Here is a 4589-nt window from a genome sequence, read left to right as displayed (position 1 = left end):
CTGAAGCTTGAGTTATAGGTGCTTGTGAGCTGCACTGTGAGTGCTGGGAACCAAACTCAGGTCCTCTGCTAGAGCAGCCAGCACTCTAAACTGCTGAGCCATCTCTGTACATCCAACCCTGGGCTAGTGCTGATTGCTCTTTTCACAAAAGCTACCAATATAAGCACTATAGAATCTAGAATATTAGTGTGCTCTTACAGACCATGTTTGTAAATTCTTTAGTGAGAAGGAGGCATATCTGACCTTTGATCTAAGAACTCTAGTGATTCCTGTAGCTTGATTTGTTTCAAAGGAAGTGGCATGTATTCAATAGAAGCATTTCTTTGTTCTTGCCCTCTATTTTGTGTCATTGTGATATTGAACTTATTTTGTTTAGTGACAAATTAATCCACAGATTAAATACATGATCCCTCCTGATTATAATTGAACAGTTATATGGAAATGTACTGAGGTTCATACTAAAGGCTTTAGCATTAGCACACGATTTCCCAAGACCATGCTGTCAGCGCAAAAGAGGATTATTTGCCCCAGAGGGACACAGGACAGGAAATGAGACATGGAAGAGGTGGAGAATGAGGGAGAAAGGGAACTGAACAAGGAAGAGGGGGAAAGGGTATTTTCCCAGGAGAGTGGAACAAAGAACTGCCTCTGGGTAGAGAAGAGACAGACTGGCCCATAGACAAATGGCAGTTTGAAATGTAAAAGAGCAAACACGGTGTTAGCATCAGGTATTTAATTTTGATTGGAAATGTTGATTAGAGAAGCCAAAGTGGGCTTTTGATTCCTGGACTTTAATAACCTGTGGGTTGTGACCACTTTGGGAGTTTTATATCAGAAATCCTGCATATCAGGTATTTACATTATGATTCATAACAGTAACAAAATTACAGTTATGAAGTATCAATGAAAATAATTAATGGTAATGAATTGAACTTTATGAGGAAATATATTAAGAGGTCATGATATTAAGAAGGTTAAGAACAAGCTAGAAGATGAGGCATTCATTTCTGACAAGTTTTTATTGGAACAGAAAATAGAGTCCACCCAGTTACATAATGATTAATCCATATTCCAAAATGATCATTTTGCTGATGACAGGAGGAGAATGAAGAGACATATGCTGACATCTATGTTGTTTAGTCTGTGGTTTATTTAGCATACAGAAGAGGATTTTTTATTCACACTTTTCTCAAGAACAAGGAGGGCTAGGGTAGAAGTTGAGGGCCATTGTTTTTTACTAGAACCAGAGGTCTTACTCACTGATGAATGTTTGCTGGAAACTATCATCTGCAAGCATTCTGTTTATTCAGATGTTAAATGCAGTAATACAGAAACCACTGAGATTCTTAGAAGCTCTTGTAGGCACTGTAAAAATTGTTGAGGGTTTGTAATTTAATTTAATCTATGAGTTTGCGGTGTAGCAGTTTTCTCTATGATTAAAACACTCCACCCCATAGGAAGCTTTAAGACAAAGTATAAACAACCAGAAAGTAGCTGCAGGAAGACCCTGAAACTGTTCAGATTCACTGGGTTCTTCCCTCCTAAAGTAAGCAATATAGACAGCTGAGAGTCACTCCCAGACAAACTAATCTTCACAGACAACTCAGAGAATCCAAGCTACAAAGAAGACTCTGAGAACAGACCAGCTACCTGGAAGAAGCAGAAAACAGCTGAACTGCCTGGAAGAGGTTTAAACCAGAGTCACTTAAAAGGACACTCTCCAACATGTTGAGCTACTTGTGGGCTGTACGTATGATCTAGGTGCCCAACTTTTGTGAGTAATCAACCATGTTGGGGTGGACTTAAGTGATACTGCTCTCTTTGAATCATTTCTGTTTTAGTAGGTAAGTCCAAACACATAATCCTGTAAGTAATCTCAATAAAAGATGGCTCACCAAGGTGGGCTTAGGAGGCATCTTTACCTTGGTCTCCCTATTTGGGGTGGGATAGTAGATATGTGTGTATTTTTTTCTCCAGGAAAAGCCTTGTCACACAACACAGCTTAAGGGTTGATACTTAAAAGTATTTACTTATCTATGTATTTACTTATTAACTTGTTTATTAATGTTTTTATTTACATTGTATGGTAGAGCTAAACCTCAAGGCCTTGCACATGTTGTGTCAGTATTTACTACTGGGGCAAGTCTACAGCCCTACACAAGTATTTTTGAGTTGATAGTAGGTATGGTATTATCAATGATGTTGTTCTGTGTATTGTGGGAAGAGTTTAGAGAGCTCCAAAGCAAAGCTAATGCTGTTCTGAACTCACTTATGGTCTTATTTATTATGGTCAGGTCTCAAGTAAGAACTTTAGTGAAGTAGATATTCCCCAAGAGTTATTATTTTAAAAGTGTTACCCATTTTAAGTGAAAATTTAAATCATACAAGAGTTATAAGAAAAAGTATTCAGTACCCCTCCAGATGAGGAAGTCCCAGATATAGGGACTGAGTTAGCACTTCTGCCTTCTCTTGGCTTCAGTACAACTACGTTCTTGAGAACACATGCATGATTTTCATGAATATATCAGACAAGTCAAGGGCCTGAAGAAGTATAAACTGTAGAATCTATAGGCTCCCTGAGGAAATGGCTTTCTTCTGTGCATGGAAGATAAAATTCTGATTAATGGGTGGAATCTCAGCCACGTTATTTTTAATGGAAAAAAAGTAGCCTCTAAATGTGTCTTATGTTTGACTATATGTAAGGCCTCCAGATGACACCCTCCAGATGACAGGATGGATTTGTGCCTGGCATTCGGATAAGACTAGATGATCTAATTTCAAGCTCTGGTGGAGGTGTACTGTTGCTTGTACCATATGTGGATGTACATGAATAAGGAGGTGGAAAGAGGTGAATCAACAGGACATGATACCTGTCCTACACATTGCTGTCTGTATTATCCTAGACGGCATGGTAATTCATGTATAATTTGGCACCAAACTCCCAGATAATACCTAGCAACATCTGTGTGGGTCTTAAGAAGCCTGGTTAATGAGTTCAACATGCCATTGGCATAGTCAGAGAGAGGACCACTGGATAATAGCTAGAAGTGCTAGAGCCGGTGCTCTTCTGAGGTGTGCTGGAAGGCATGGGCTGCAGTAGATTCTTGTCTTTGCTTATGATGTTTCCAAGACTGTCTATAAAAATGATGGTAGAATTCTAGGTAAGAACTTTTAGTTGGACTATACTGTTTTAAATTTTTATTAATGTACTAATCAATTAATTGATTTCTTTGTTGTGGTGCTGGAGATCTAATCTAGGACCTTGCACACGTTAGGTAAATTCTCTACCATGGAACTACACTATTAGCCTGGAATATTTGTTTATAAATAGATTCACCATTTATATTGAGTCAAAAAGTAAGGCCGCCCTCATAGAAAAGTTTATCCAGTAGTACAAAGTTTCGTGGAATGCCATTGGATAGTGGAGGGGTTCTCAACCTGGCAATTCCCAAACATTAAATTATATTCATTGCTACTTCATAACTGTAATATTGCTACTGTCATGAATAGTAATGTGTGTTTTCTGATGGTCTCAGGTGACCTCTGTGAAAAGGTCTTTAGACTCACAAAGGAGCTGTGACCCACAGATTGATAACACTGGGATAGTGGGATATATTCTTACTGAAGAAACTGAAAAGAAGTTGGAACAAATAGTAAGTTCCCAGTGGTGTATACACATAAGAAACTTTAAATCTCGTGATTTATTATGAGTTTGGAGGCAATGTAGAGCTTCAGACTAAATGTAATATGCATGTCATATATTCTTCTCATTTAACACTCCTTCCTGTGTTTACCTTTGACCAACCAAGGTCTTGAATTTTCATGTTACAAATATAAGCTGGGATATATTCTAACCAAATAATGTATGTGAGGGGCTTTATCAGCATTACTTTTGCTTGAAGTTTCATTGGTCCCTTTTCAGGAAGGGGTACCAACAAGACCTTTGGGTTCCCCTGAAAGAAGGAACTAAAACAAAAGTTATGTGGAGGGCATACAAGAGGGGATAGAGCACTGGCAGAGATGGGCAGCAAGGGCATTTCTTGCTGTTTTGCATAGGCTTCCCTTCTCCTGCCCTCCCACTGGATGAAGTAGTAGACTGACCATATTAAAGCCAAAACTGTTTCAGTGTAAAGCTTAACACTTCCACTAGATGGTGGCAAAAGGCCACATGTTGTCCTTTCAGAGTGGATTGTTTATGATAGGCCTGCACTTCCACAATTAGAGGAATGGTTTTGGGAATGTGAAAATTATATCTGAAATACTGGTTCCTTTGGAGAGAATAAATACACCAGGATCAAACCTATGAAAGAAAGTGCTTGTGAATATGGTCTCAATAAAACAGTGGCCTCAAATGGCAAGCAAAAACCAGTCACAGGCCTATAAGTATACATTGTTTGAGTGATCAGCAGCTTGTCTATTTGAAGACTAAGAGCCTTTCTAGTGCATTATTTCAGGGGAGCCCAATGCTCTTGTTGGTGCCTCTTCCAGAAAAGGGGCCAATAAAACTCCAGGCAGCAGAAGGCTGATAAAACCCTTTGTATGCATTATTTGACACAAGGCTCTATATAGAGGATTCAACAGAATGTCTA

Source organism: Rattus norvegicus, chromosome X, assembly GCF_036323735.1.
Source record: "Rattus norvegicus strain BN/NHsdMcwi chromosome X, GRCr8, whole genome shotgun sequence".
NCBI classification, from domain to species: Eukaryota; Metazoa; Chordata; class Mammalia; order Rodentia; family Muridae; genus Rattus; species Rattus norvegicus.
The sequence above is the reverse complement of the archived record's forward strand: the minus strand, read 5'-3'. Positions refer to the sequence as shown.